General features: G+C 53.4%; 1 long non-coding RNA gene across 1 annotated transcript; it reads right to left on the reverse strand.

Annotated features, from left to right (window-relative positions):
* Nucleotides 1–5,414: 5,414 nt before the first annotated feature.
* Nucleotides 5,415–7,699, reverse strand: LOC139177771 (uncharacterized). The gene is made up of 3 exons (XR_011562253.1): nt 6,697–7,699; nt 5,707–5,804; nt 5,415–5,611 (listed from the first exon to the last, which is right to left on the reverse strand). It is a non-coding gene; the product is annotated as an uncharacterized lncRNA (long non-coding RNA).
* Nucleotides 7,700–14,380: the final 6,681 nt, after the last annotated feature.

Below are 14,380 nucleotides of genomic sequence, written 5' to 3' on the forward strand. Positions count from 1 at the left end.
GACGCACAGCCTCGCGGCCTCGGGGGCGGGGCCTGGGATGGGGCGGGGCCAGCGCGCCTCTGAGTCCGCCCCTGCGTGGCCACGCCCCCGACGCTTTTGGTGGCCCCCCCCCCCCCCCCCCCGACCCCGGAGCGCGCGCCCGACACCTGACCACGGTCACACCAGCCGGGCCACGTGGCCCTGGGTCCGGGCTTGGGGTGCCCTGGGCTCCCTATCCCCTCCGGCCCGTTTTGGGTCCCACTGCCCCCTTTCCTGTCCCCTATGGTCCCTAGGGGTGAAGCCAGGCTCCCGCACCTCTGTGGAGTGAATGCCTGCCGGCCGAGGGGTGGTGTGAAAGTCTGGGAGCAGCTTTGGGGAAGAGCCCGCCAGAAACTCCAAATCAGAGAGCAGATTCGGTGAAAATCTGCGACGAGCATTCTGACTCTCCGTGCTCTCACTCTGTCCTGTGACAGAATTTGTCCTCTGATTCCAGCTGCCCAAGTCAGTGGAAGGTACGGGGAGGAGGGGCATGTGGATCCTGCCACCTCTCAGGAGTGGGTGCTGCAACGCGCCTTCGTGTAGCTGACACATCCATCTCACCAGCAGCCTCATACTGACAGCATGTGTATGCGAGAAAACGGGAAAGCTTCAGGGTAGCCACAGCTCCAGGGCCACCCTTCCCTGTTTGCCTTACAGTCCTATTGGACTGACTGTGCAACCTCAGTGCCTCACCCAGCCCACACATTGGTCACTATCAGCCAGTCCCCTCTGGGGAGAGGAGCTGCACAGGATACAGGGCAGAGAAGTTTTCTGGCTCAGAGTCAGCTTCAGTTGACCTGACCCTCCCCTTCCCACCTGCTCGCATGGGTCACACCATCCATGTGTAGCTGAGTACACAAGACCTTGGAGCAGACTCCTGGGGGGGGCACTTCTGATCACTGCCTGCAAGCTCTCTAACCCACCCTTCAGCCCACCAAGGCCCCACATGCAGTTCTGTGGCAGCTGGGTCCCTGGTTGCCCCCAACCTGGCCTCTTCAGTACTGCCTGGTTTCCTCAGAGCCCCATCTGCTGGGACAGGCCTTTCGTGCCTGCTCACTTGTTTACTGGCTGTCTCCACGCAGGGCAGCCCTGTCTGCCTGGCTATCCACTGGCAGGCACGCAGACCAGAGTTTCACATGGGGCGGGAATTCTGCAAACATCTGTGAGAGGAATGAGTATTGAGGAGACAAACGTATGTGCAGTCCCCCCACATGTGCTTTCTCCGGTTGCTGCTGCCCACCAGGCAGATCAGGGTGCCCCATGCTCCATGGGGTCTGTGTCCTGGTGCTGGCATTAGGAGATGGGAGAGACAGAGCCGACCTGCTTCCCTTAGTTGCCTGGCTGGGTGTGACCTTTTGAAGACCAAGCATGACAGAACAGAGTCTGTGAGGCATCCATGAAGCAAGCCCTGGAGCCGACCTCTTGATGCTGGAACAGCTTGAGAAGCCTCCAGAGGCTGGAAACGCCCAGCAGAGGCTCCCCTGGGACAAGGGATAATTTCAGGCCAGGGGCAAAAATTCAGGCTTGACATAGCAGCTCCTCACCACAGCAGGAAGGACCCTCACCTGTTTCGAGGCAAGTTTGCCACGGATTAGAACTCACAAGCCTGAGTCAGAACTCCTCCATTAGAACTCTTCCATTTGCTTCATGAGGAGGCTGCCTCCTTGGGCTTGCCTTCCTGAGCTCCTCACTGCAACTTGGCACCTTCCCTCATGGCCTCAAGGCCTCCTACAGGGGGTCTGGTTACAGCCTTGAGAGTGTGATCACAACAGAGGTCACAGAGATGACTGTGGGGTCAAAGATTATCTTTGGGAAGCATGCAAGGTCCTAAAGGGGAGTCCTTTCTTGGTGCTCATAGTTCAGCTTCTTTTTGCAGCTCTTATTTTTTCTTCCCAAATTTGCCATTAAAAAAAATGACATATCTGTACATTAACATTCATAGCAGCTTTATCTAATAGTCAAAAGCTGGAATGCAGTTAAATGTCCTTCAACAATGCGGCACATCCACACACGGAGTACTGCTCAGAAATCAAGGGAATGAATACTGACTGCAACCTGGGTGAGTCACGCTGAGTGAAAAGAGCTGGTCCTGGAATTTCTTGGTGGTCCAGTGATTGAGACTCCATACTTCCACTGCAGAGGGTGCAGATTCTATCCCTGGTTGGGGAATTCTGCATGCTGCTTCATGTGGCGAAAAAAAATAAAAAGCTGGTCCCCAAAGGCTGCATGTTGTATGATACCATTATGGAAATGACAGTGTTTGGCTTTTTCTCTGTGTGTTAATATGTGCATACGTATTTATATTTTAAAGTAAGTTGATGAGGGACTTCTCTGGTGGGCCAGTGGTTAAAGAATCCACCTTGAAATGCAAGGGACGCAGGTTCACTCCCTCATCAGCAAACTAAGATCCCACATGCTACTGAGCACTGCAGTCACTGAGCCTACATGCTCTGGAGCCCATGTGCCACAACAAAAGATCCCAAATGACGCAATTAAGACCCAACACAGCCAAATAAATGAGTATTGTTAAAAAAGAAAGTAAGTTGATGCTATCTAGGCCCTTTCTCCCCAAATACTGCAGCAGCTCCTCCTAAGAACTAGGACCTTCTCCTGTTTAATCATAACCTGTCACCACATGCAACAAACATGGATATAATGGTATTATCTAATGATATATCTACACAGTCCACGTTAGAATTTCCCTTGTCCCAAAATTGTCCTTTATAGCTGGTTGTCACATTGCATTTGGTTGTTGGGCCTGTTTACACTCCTTTAATCTACCACAGTCCTGGGAATTCCCTGGTGGTCCAGTGGTTAGGACTCTGCGCTTTCACTGCTGAGGGCATGGGTTTGATCCCTGGTTAGGGAATTAAGATCCCACAAGCTGTGTGGCACAGCCAAAAATAATAATAACCACAGTGCCTCTGTTTTTCGTTTTGTTTCTATTTTTCATGACATTCACATATTTTAGAGCCCACAGGCTGGATCTGCATGATCTTTTCCTGGAGTTAAACATTCAGGGCAGTGAGGCAGTATAGATGACAGCCTCTCAGGAGCTCCAGGATTTCAGTTTGTCCCATTAGTAAGGATGCAAAGATTGAACCTCCCCATTCCAGGTCCCTTGTAAACTGAATAAGCTGTGTGTGGAGGTAATTCTTTGAGAGCGCAAATATGATGTTTTTCTAAGAACCACTGACCCAGTGGTTTTAGCACCAATTGATACTCCTTGCCTGAATCCATCATTACATTTATGGTGCAAAATCACAGTCTTCCAACCTTATCATTCCCTCTATATTTAACAGGCATTTTCTGATTAAGAATTTTTTTAAATTCCTAAATGTTAATATGAACACATAGATTCTTTTCCTTCATTCAGTTATTCTTTTGATGCTAAAATTTGATCCACATTTGACCAGTTAGACCCTCCGTTCAAGCTGGCTCCTGTGCTTGTTTGGGGAGGGGAGGACAGTTACTTTTTATTTTCATATTATTTCAAACTTAGAAGTTGCAAGAACAGTACAGAAACTAACTCCTGCATGCATGCCTCCTAGACACACCGCTTGTTTACATGCTGCCCATTTGCTTCATCATTATCATTTCTCTCTATGTATATTTTTTCTCTGTCGCTATGTGTATATATATCTTTTTTTTTTCTGAAACCATCTGAGAGTAAGTGGGGACATTGTACACCTTTGCCACTAAATACCTCAGTATGTATTTCTGAAGAAGGGCCACTCTTATTTCACCACCAAACTATGATACAACATTGGGAGATCTGTAATTGATACAACAATCCGAGCTACTCTGCAGTCACCTATAATACTCACACCTTTCCTGCATCTTTTTGACGTTTCTGTTGTTCTCTGAGCACTTCCTCACTTCAGCCGCAAGAAGGTGTCTTAAGCTCACCCAGGATGTCCCTGCCCCAGCCCTGAATGCCATTTCCCAAGGAAGCCCTAATCCCTGTTAGAGGGGAGTGGGATTTAGCAACCAAGGTCTGGAGTTGAGCATGTTCATTGCTACTGGGATGCCTCTGCTTTGTAGGCCCCCTAGGAGACAGAGCAGGCATCCTGAATTCACCACCCTTTAGTCTTCCTCTTCTTTCCTCCTTTCATATTTATACTTGGCTGAATTGTATGACAGACTGGTTCCAAATAGGAAAAGGAGTACGTCAAGGCTGTATATTGTCACCCTGCTGATTTCACTTATATGCAGAGTACATACATCATGAGAAATGCTGGGCTGGATGAAGCACAAGTTGGAATCAAGGTTGCCGGGAGAAATATCAATAACCTCAGATATGCAGATGACACCACCCTAATGGCAGAAAGTGAAGAAGAACTAAAGAGCCTCTTGATGAAAGTGAAAGAGGAGAGTGAAAAAGTTGGCTTAAAGCTCAACATTCAGAAAACTTAAGATCATGGCATCTGGTCCCATCACCTCATGGCAGATAGATGGGAAACAATGGAAACAGTGGCTGATTTTATTTTGGGGGGGCTCCAAAATCACTGCAGATGGTGACTGCAGCCATGAAATTAAAAGACGCTTACTCCCTGGAAGGAAAGTTATGACCAACCTAGACAGCATATTAGAAAGCAGAGACATTACTTTACCAACAAAGGTCCATCTAGTCATGTATGGATGTGAGAGTTGGACTATAAAAAACGCTGAGCACAGAAGAATTGATGCTTTTGAACTGTGGTGTTGGAGAAGACTCTTGAGAGTCCCCTGGACTGCAAGGGGATCCAACCAGTCCATCCTAAAGGAGATCAGTTCTGAGTGTTCTTTGGAAGGACTGATGTTGAAGCTGAAACTCCAATACTTTGGCCACCTGATGCAAAGAGCTGACTCATTTGAAAAGACCCTGATGCAGGAGGAGAAGGGGATGACAGAGGATGAGATGGCTGGATGGTATCACGGACTCAATGGACATGGGTTTGGGTGGACTCCAGGAGTTGGTGATGGACAGGGAGGTCTGGCGTGCTGCAGTCCATGGGGTCGCAAAGAGACGGACATGACTGAGCTACTGAACTGAACTGTATGAATTTGTCAATATTCAACCATTTTCAATCTCAAAAAAAAAAAGGCACAACCAAATAAACCCTTATCCACAGTAAGAACCCTTTTTCAGCAGCATCAACATATTTATTAATTTACTCTGTTCCAAAATGCCCTCCAAATAGCTTTGAAATTACTATAACAATCCTGCTACTAACCAAACCTACTAAGGAAATCTCAAGATCTCTTTGTAATTATTTTTGTCCTCAGAATATATCACACTGAAATTCAGAATATGGTGTTCAAAGCTATTTGAATTCTCTTTTTTCTGTGTGGTTATGTTGATTTGATATACAATAAATGAGTCAAAAAATAATTTATTACTGAATTTTAGGGTCTTTTTCATTCTTTTTCTATTTAATATTATATTTTGATTATGGAAAATATTCATTTATTTGAGTTAAATATTATTTTATTCAAAAGTTATAAATATAAAATGACACATAGCCAGAAAAGGGTCACTCCCTCTTCATCACTCCGACTGTCACTCACATAGGAAGTAATCTTCCAGTTCTGCGGTAGCCCTCCTGTTTTTCTGCAAAGATGAGCGTATGCATGTATCAGAAGCTAAGTGGACACAGATGCAGATTCTCTCCTTCCTTCTTACACAGCAGGTAACACAGAACATACCTTCATTTGTTGTCTTCTCTGCAGCCTGTATGACTCACTCTGGAACCTCGTCTAACTCTGCTCCACTCCACCGTATGGTACATCCAGAGCACAAAGTCCTGGATGTTATATAGGTTAGACAGTGGTCAGGGCTTGGGGTCCAGGCTCCCCTACCTGCACCAAGCAGAGCTTTGACATCTCCTGGCTGCCCGGGCCTCTATTCTTCATCTGTAAAGCTAGGCCCAGGGAGGTGGAGGCTCAGTGCAGGTGAGCCAGACAAACATCACAGGCAGCGATTCTACTCAGTGTCTGTGGGAAATCTTGAGCCAGGTCAGAAGGTGAGGCCAGAGTCCTTACCCCAAGCTGCCCAGACTCCCTTCAACATTGGCCCAGGACCCACCTGAATGCTGGGGTGAGGGGGCAGTAATAGGGGTTATTTTCCCCAGTGCCCCTGATGGGACCAAGGCTGTATTTTCCAAAGAAACAATGTCCCAAACTAGTTCTCTTAGAACTTCAGGTTGTAGGTTAAGGTTTAAAAGCCCCTGGCTGGGCTGACCTGGGGACTGAAGCTCCTTCCACCTGTCTCTTTGGGAAAGTTGTGGCTCATTCTCAGAGCAAGTGGCTTCTGAGGCTCCTCTGAGCTGGACCTGGGGAGGCTCAGCCCTGCCTCACACTGTGTTTACACTCCAGCTGAATGCATTTAAAATATATATAAAGATATATATAGACAGATATAATTGTAGTAAAATTACAATTTAAATTTAGTAAGTTTAAAATCCACCTTCCAACATAGATACTCTGGGTGATTATCTGTATTATCATTAAGGCTTTCCACTGCCAAAGGAAAAAAAAAATGTGAGTTCCTGATGGTGGCCTGCTGTCCACCCTCAGCACTCTCCACCTCATGGCCACCCGCTCAGCCCATTCTCCAGGCCTTTCCTCAGCTCCCTCCCATCAGAAAGGAGATGCCCACAGGTCACCTGCTGGGGGGCTTCCCTGACAGTTTCCCACCTGCTGCCCTCTGCCTGGTTTTCTCGTTTTCTGTCCACTCGTGACCTCACATTGTGGAGTCCCTTGAGCAGCTGTTTCCATCATCTGCCCCCTTACCCCCAGCAGACAAGCCTGGGACAGGGCTCCGGTGAGTGCATGTGAGATCGTCAGGGACCCCCACGCCCCCACCACCATGCATGGAGCTGCCCCACATCTGGTCTCAGTTGGTGACCTCCAGGCCAGGCAGACACCTGAACAGGTAAGAATCTCGGCTCCTACTCACACCTGGAAAGGAGATCACACTGTTAATTTCATGAAATTAGTTCCATTTCTAAGCTGCCACCGGCTAGCAGAAGAATCAACACCCTTGATTCAGGAGCTTGCTGGGCCCTCAGTGTCCTCCTCTGAGAAGTGGATCCTGACTCCTGGGTGGAGGGTGGTGGTGCTTCTGCAAGATGGTGTGAGGAAAGTGCTCAGCATAGTCCCCAACGCCCCGCCCTCTAGCCAGTTCTATAAGCAAACACGGTGGGATTTGGAGAGGACAGGGAAGCCACCTTCCTGCTCCTCCTCACCTCCTCGTCCCTCCCAGGCAGTGGCTTGACAGCTGTTCCCAGAATCTGCTTTGAATTAAAAAGTGGTGTAGCTCTTTAAGAAAAGCATCCGCCGCCCCCGCCGCCCTGCTGCCCCCTTTGAAGTCGCTGGCGCTGAAAGGTTCCCAGTGGCAGATCTGAGGGTTTGTTTCTGCCTCCCCAGAGGCCACGTGCGGATCACAGGGTGAGAGGGAGGGAGGGCCGAAGGTCACATGGCCTGCAGCCGCTATTGCAGCCAGCGCTGAGGACCAGCAGGCTGCTCGGATGGGGACCAGCCGACTGGAGCTCATTAGGGCTCAGCAGAGCCAGCAGCTGGGAAAACTAAGGAGGAGCTGTCTCTGGCCCTCTCCACAGGCCTGGGGCAGCCTGACCTCCCCCTCACCCTCTCATCTATATAGTGAGGAGCATGCCCTGGCACTTTGCAGATGCTCTGGTGACACCCCCAAGAAGCCCCATCTCCACAGATGTGTAGGAAGCCCCTCCCATCCCCATCACCTTCCTCCCCTCAGCTTTGGAATGTGGCTGGTCCCAGGGGGACCCCGGTGGACCCTGACACTCCATAGTTACCCCAGGTCAGCTGTGGGTTGGCATCCAGGAGAGTCCTTCAGCCAGGATCGCCCACCAGCCAGGTGGGGCTGTGTGGGGAGGGTGGGCTGGGGTCAAACCTGGGGCCAGAAAACTCTACCAGTCCTCTGTTCACAGGCATGGGAGGGCGGGGCTTGCGGCAGAGTGACAGGCACATCTGGTACTCAGCTTCCTCCTTCAGCCCTAGAGGCTCTCACCCCTAAGTAAAGGGAGCTCTGATTCCCACATGCTCCCATTCCTATGGTGAGGGGCGTATGGGTCCTTTCTGCAGGTGACCCCAAGGCTGCTCAGGCCGGGCCTGCAAACGGCCACCTGCAAACAGGAGAGGACAACTTCTAACATCATGCCTCAGAGTTGTTTGTAAAGGCCTGGAACTGACCAGGTGGCCCCAGACCCTGTACCAGACGGCTCCAGGGGATGGGCTTTTCTCATCAAGGCCCCAGGATGTGAACCGAAGGGGGTTTCTGCTGATGGAGAGCTGGGGGTCGGGGAAACCAAGCAGATTCAAGTTCTGTGATTGCGTGACCTCAACTTGAGGCCCCTCCCACAGCTCAAAGCTAGCTGTGGGCTCTTGGCTGGCTGGGGAGTAGGGGCTCCATTCAGGGCAAGCCACTGGTGGGGGGTGTGGTGGTCTGCCCCACTTTCCTGCCCTCTTGGGCCTCAGAGGCCAGCAGCTGGGATGCAGAGCCGCCCAGGTGGTTGTGCAAGGCGGGGCGGCTGAGGCCAGCAGGGAACAGCTGGGCCCCAGACGGCAGGCAGCAGCTGCAGCCCAGAGCAGCCTTGTGCTGTTGGAGCCCTGGGCTCAGGGCCCTGGGGATCCCCAGGAGGAAGCTGGCTATGTGATACGGGGACGACCCAAGTCCTGGTAAGGACACTGAGTCTGGAGCCTATGGACATCCTGAGACCCTGAAGGCCCAGTCCAGCAGGTGGGATCCCCTGCACCACTGACTGCCCCCCACCATACATTCCTCCCCAGGGCCTGCTGGCCAGCAGGGACCCCAAGCCTACCCCAACTCGGGCTCTAGCTCTTGTTTCCCAAAATGTTCCATCTCTGATGCCCCCTTCCCAGAAACTAGGCACATGTGGACGCATATGGACAGGGCTTCCGGTGTGGCTCAGTAATAAAGAATTTACCTGCGATGGAGAAGACGCAGGAGACGCCACAGGTTAGATCCCTGAGTCAGGAAGATCCCCTGGAGGAGGGCTTGGCAACCCACTCCAGTATTCTTGCCTTGGAAAATCCCATAGAAAGAGGAGCCTGGCACACTCCAGTCCATAGGGTCACACAGGGTCAGACACGACTGAAGTGGCTGAGCGTGCACGCATGCCACACGTGGACCAGTCTCATCAGTTCCTTCTGTGTTCCCTCCCCTAAAACTTCCTCCCCAAAGGGCCAGCCCCTGAACCCCCATCCCATATCTAAAGATGGCACTTCAAAAGAGGCAGAGGCTCCCCTCTGGGCTCTCATTTTCCTAGGCCTCCTTGCACCTGGGCATGCATAGGATCTAAGCTTGGCTAGAAGCACCTATTGCCCACCTGAACAGGAACCAGGAAGCCAAGAGACAGGAATGATGCAGAAACTACCTGGACATGGCAATGGTTTGGGGCAGGGTTGGCAGAAGCATGAGTCCCACGTCCAGCGTATCTGGTGTCCATGGGCTATTGTTCCCGCTTTTCCTCCTCAAGCTTGAGTGTCAGCCCTCCAGACATCACACAAACCCCCTGTGCCCAGGACCGCAGTCTGCCTTGGTTCCTGAAGAATGGTTGGCATCCACTGGGGAGCAACAACCATCATTGATCACGTGCTCACTGGCCTATACAAGTCCCGCCCCATTTCATGCTCCTATGACCCTGGAAGGCAGGTAGTATTCTCGTTCCCACCCTACAGATAATAAGCCTGAGGTTCAGAGAACCAGGTGCAGGCCCAGCAGGGGCAGATGTAGGCTCTCAGCCCCACGGCTACATCTGTTATTGTGTGGGTCACCATAGACATCTGTCTAATAAGTGAATAGTGGCATGTACATCCCATGTCCCAACTGAATCTCCAGGGTGGGACCAGCCTACCACATTCACTCACCTACCCTCCTTCCCTGCCAGTTACCTGGTGCTTCAGGCCCAGCCTGCTGACCACCACTGGTCAGACCCTTAGGTGTTTGGTTTTGGGGTTTTTTTAGGTAAAATTCATAATATAGAACCACTTTAGGGACTTTCCTGGTGGTCCATGGTTAAGAATCTGCCTTCCAAAGCAGGGGACATGGGTTCAATTCCTGGTCGGGGAACTCAGATCCCACATGCCACCGGGCAACTAAGCCCATGCACCACAACTAGAGAAGACCCCGTGGGCCGCACCTGGAGAAAGCCCAAGTGCTGAAAGGAAGAGACCATGCGCTGCATTGCACATCCAGCACAACCAAAACCAAAACAAAAGCAAACAAAAAAACCCTTAAGGTGCACAATCCCACGGCATTTAGTACATTCACAGTGTTGTGCAACCATCACCACAGTCAATTTTAGAACATTTTCATCATCCCAAAAAGAAGCCCTGTACCCTTTAGCAGTCACTCCCTGCTCCTCCCTGTCCCCTGGAAATTAACAGTCTGCTTTTCTATCCCTATGCGATTCCCTGGTAGCTCAGAAGGTAAAGAATCTGGCTGCAATGCAAGAGATCAGAGTTCAATCACTGGGTCGGGAAGATCCCCTGGAGAAGGGAATGGCTACCTACTCTAGTATTCTTGCCTGGAGAATTCCATGGACAGAGGAGCTTGGCAGGGCTACAGTCCATGGAGTCACAAAGAGTTAAGACAGGATTGAGCAAGAAAGGCCTTTTTTCTTTATTGATTTGGTTACTCTGGATATTTCATGTAAATGGAATCATAAGATACTTGGCCTTTTGTTTCCAGCTTATTTCACTTGCCTTATTGTTTTTAAGGTTCATCTATGTTGAAGCACGTGTCAGTACTTTGTTCCTTTTCGTGGCTGAATAATAGTCCATTGTGTGGATGGACCATATTTTATTCATTATGGACATTGGGCTGTTTCCCCCTTTTGGCTACAGTGAGTACTGCTTCTGTGAACAGTGATGGTTAGGCTTTTGTTTGAACACCTGTTTTCATCTCTCTTGGGATTGTACCTAGGCGTGGAATTGCTGAGCCATGTGATAATTTTGTATGTAACTTACTGCACAGCCACCAAACTGTTTCCATAGCAGCTATACTCTTTTGTATTCCTGCCAGCAATGCATGGGCTCTAGTGTCTCCATACCCACACCAATGCTTGTTGTTTTCAATGTTTTCCTTTGTTTGTTTTTGTTTTGGCTGCACCACATGGCTTGCTGGATCTTAGTTCCCTGACCAGGAATTGATCCCGATCCTTGGCGGTGAAAGCACTGAGTGCGTCATAACCACTGGACTCCCAGGGAATTCCCTGCTTTCCATATTTTTTTATCACAGCCATCCTAGTGGGTGTGAGGTGTTATCTGAACTTCCACTGTTCAGTCCAGGATCCCTTTCCTCCCACGTGTCAGGGACACGGCGGCCTCTAGGCTGAGTGCAGGCAGCCTGGAAACTGAGGCCAACCTGCTGTCCTGGGAATCTCCCTCCCAGATTTTGGGAGCTGAAGACTGAATTGGAGGAGTCCGAGGTGCAGAAGGTAAAGCTGGCCCTTGAGGGAACAGAGCCAGTCTGTGAGAGTCGAGAGGAGAAGGGGGTATGAACAGCTCCAGAAGGCTCTCAGGAGCTGTTGCCCCCAAGAGTTGGGGTCCGGGGTCTAAAGCTTTAAAGAAGAGGATGTGGGAAAGGCAGAGACACGGAAGGACAGGCAAGTTCTGGGGAAGGCTCTTCAATACTGCTAGTAGTGTTGAATAAAGCAAACAGGAACTCGTTTTGGTCAAAGTGCAGGCTAAATCTCATTACAGCAATGCCAGCGAGTGCAGCATGCGAGCTCCCCCCTCACACTGGAATTCCATTGGCAGTCGTAACTGCCATTCCCGCAGCGCTGAGCACTTTCACGCATGGGCTCCCGTAATCCCACAACAGCCCTCTGATGGAGGTACGGTCATTGCTCCGCTTTAAAGAAGAGGAAACAGAGGCACACAGAGAGGTCATGGAGCTTGCCCAGGATCTCCTGCCAGGAAATGGCTCAGAGCCAGGTCCGTGTGAAGCAGAACTCTATGCAATCCTGCCATCCGGCTGGAAGCAGTATTTCCCTGCCTGGGACTTAGAATAACAGACTCTTAGACGGAGAAGGTTCCTGGGGCTCGTTCTCCCCAATGCCTAGGAACACCTTCAAATGGGGCAATCTGCCTTTGAAGTGCCTGCCTCTGGCCAGTCCTATGGAGGGCCTGTATACTGACCTGACAACCGCAGTGTGGCAAGCGTGGGTTTTTGAATGAACAGAGCTCACACTCAGCTCTTCCGCTAGCACTTCTGAGTCTCTGGTCCCCTCAGCAGGAAAATGGGTGCCCAGCTGCCCTATGGGTGCTTGTGGGGAGGCCCTCTGTCACAGTCTGCCCTCTTCTCCATTGCGTGATTCCAGCCAAGGCTGACCTCTGGGGCACCTCAGCCTGATACAAGGCTTCGAGGTTGAAGTTACAGTTTCAGCCTCACAGAGAAGCTCTCAAGGGCCCTGTCTGGTCTCTCACTGTGTCTTCTGAGAGACCGCTGAAGCAGCCTGCTGTGTGTGTGTGCGCGGGGTGGGTGTGGTAACTGTTTACCCCACAGCTCATTACCCAGCCCAGGGACTGCTGAGGAGGACAGTGCTCGGGGCCAACAGGGCAGGAGGGGAAGGCAGGGGCAGTGGTCCCTGGTGTGGCCAGAGGCTCTGGCAACCTCTCTTCTCCTGCCTCAGAGGGGCTGCAGGTGCTTGCCTCCCTGAGGACACAGCTTCCCTACTGCCCCAACTCAGGAGGGAGCTCAGGAAGCTGTGCCCCAGCTCTAGACCCCTGTCCCGAAAGGCAAGGTCTATTTCTTATCTTTGGAACGGCTTAATGACATCTGCGAAGCTGTGGCTGGGAGGGGAATGAGAGGTCTTTCTACCAAAGCTGTCTATGGTGCTTAGTGTGTGTTGTGTGTAGGGCAAATAAATCCCCCTTTTTTTCTTTTGTCTGTCCACGCAGCCCGGAACAAGCTCCTAAGTAAGCAGCTTCCCCCCACACACACACCCCATTTTGGATTCTGAGAACTCTCCTTCTGTCCCCAGTGAGGTGCGCTGGGAAGGTGAGACGAAGGGGCAGGTACACTTTATTGCCCGGAGGTCACTGAACAGAGACCAAGCCGGGAGCTCTTCCATCTTGGCCCACGCCCCGGTGTCGGCTGGGGCGGGGAGAGGTTCTTAGGGGTCCCTGGCTCGGGATGCAAAGCCAGAGAACACGCGGGGAGGAACCAGGACGTCACCCCGAGGCCCACCGACCTCGGAAAGTGGCGGCGCCCGCTCTGCACCCACTGCCTCCGAGGGCCGCCCAGAATCTGTCCACCCAGGCGCGGGACAGGGCGACTCCCCCGTGGCGCCGTGCTGCGGCGCCCAGTCCCTCCGGCAGGTCGCCGAGGGCGCCGGGGCCTCGCGCCACACCTGTCCGCTCCTCCGGGAGGCCCCGGCGCCTCTGCTGCCGGCCCCTCGGCGCGGAGCCCTGTGTCCGCCGTCGCTTTGATCCCGGGGGCCCCGCTGGATAAAAGTCCCGGGCGGCTCCGCGCCAGCGCCAGAGGGGAGGCAGCCGAGCCGGGCGTACAGCGGGCTGGCGCTGGGCGAGCGACGCCAAGGAGCCGGGGCCGCGGGGCCGCCCGCGCGGGCCGCGGTGAGCGCGGGACTCCGGGCCGGTTCGGGGTGGGGGCTGCCGACCGGGGTGCCAGTCGTCCGCCGCTGCTCTGGGCCTGGGCGGCGGGAGCGAAGGGCCCCCGGCGGCTCAGGTGAGCGCTCCCCTTGCGCCCCCAGCCCGTCGGGCCGACCCGCCGCGTGGCCAACCGAGCTCCCCCCCGCGCGGAAAAACCCCGCTCCTTCCCCGCTGGCCCCCGTGCGCCGCCCCTTCCAGCCGCCCGGGGGCGGGGGCGGCGGCGCCGGGCTGGCCGCGGTGAATGAGCCGCCGGGGCTGCCGGGCCGCGCTGCCCCCCACGGAGCCGGGCCGGGAGCGCCTCCGGCGGCCGCGGCGGGGTAGTCCAGGCCCCTCCGTCAGGCTTGCGGTTTGGGAAGAAAAGGCGATGCCTCCGCCAAGAAAAGAGCGAGCGCGGCCCCCTCCCCCTCCGCCGAGCCCGGGCGGCGGCGGCGGCGGCACATCTAACGCGCGGGCACCCGGGCCGCCGCGGCCCCCGCAAACTACGCCCAGGCTCGGCCCCCGCCGCTCATTGGCGCGGGCCGGAGCCAGCGCACCCAGACCCTGCGCTGCCCTCGGCCGGCCGCGCGCGGAGTCCCAGCTGCCCAGGCCGACGGCGCCCGGCCCCGAGAGCCTCGACGCCGAGCCGCCCGCGCCTCCTCGGCCGGGCCCAACGCGGGGAGCGGGGCGAGCGAGCAGGCGCGGCTGGCGCGCCGCGGCCCGGGCGCCC

Source organism: Bos indicus, chromosome 19, assembly GCF_029378745.1.
Source record: "Bos indicus isolate NIAB-ARS_2022 breed Sahiwal x Tharparkar chromosome 19, NIAB-ARS_B.indTharparkar_mat_pri_1.0, whole genome shotgun sequence".
In the NCBI taxonomy this organism is placed as follows: Eukaryota; Metazoa; Chordata; class Mammalia; order Artiodactyla; family Bovidae; genus Bos; species Bos indicus.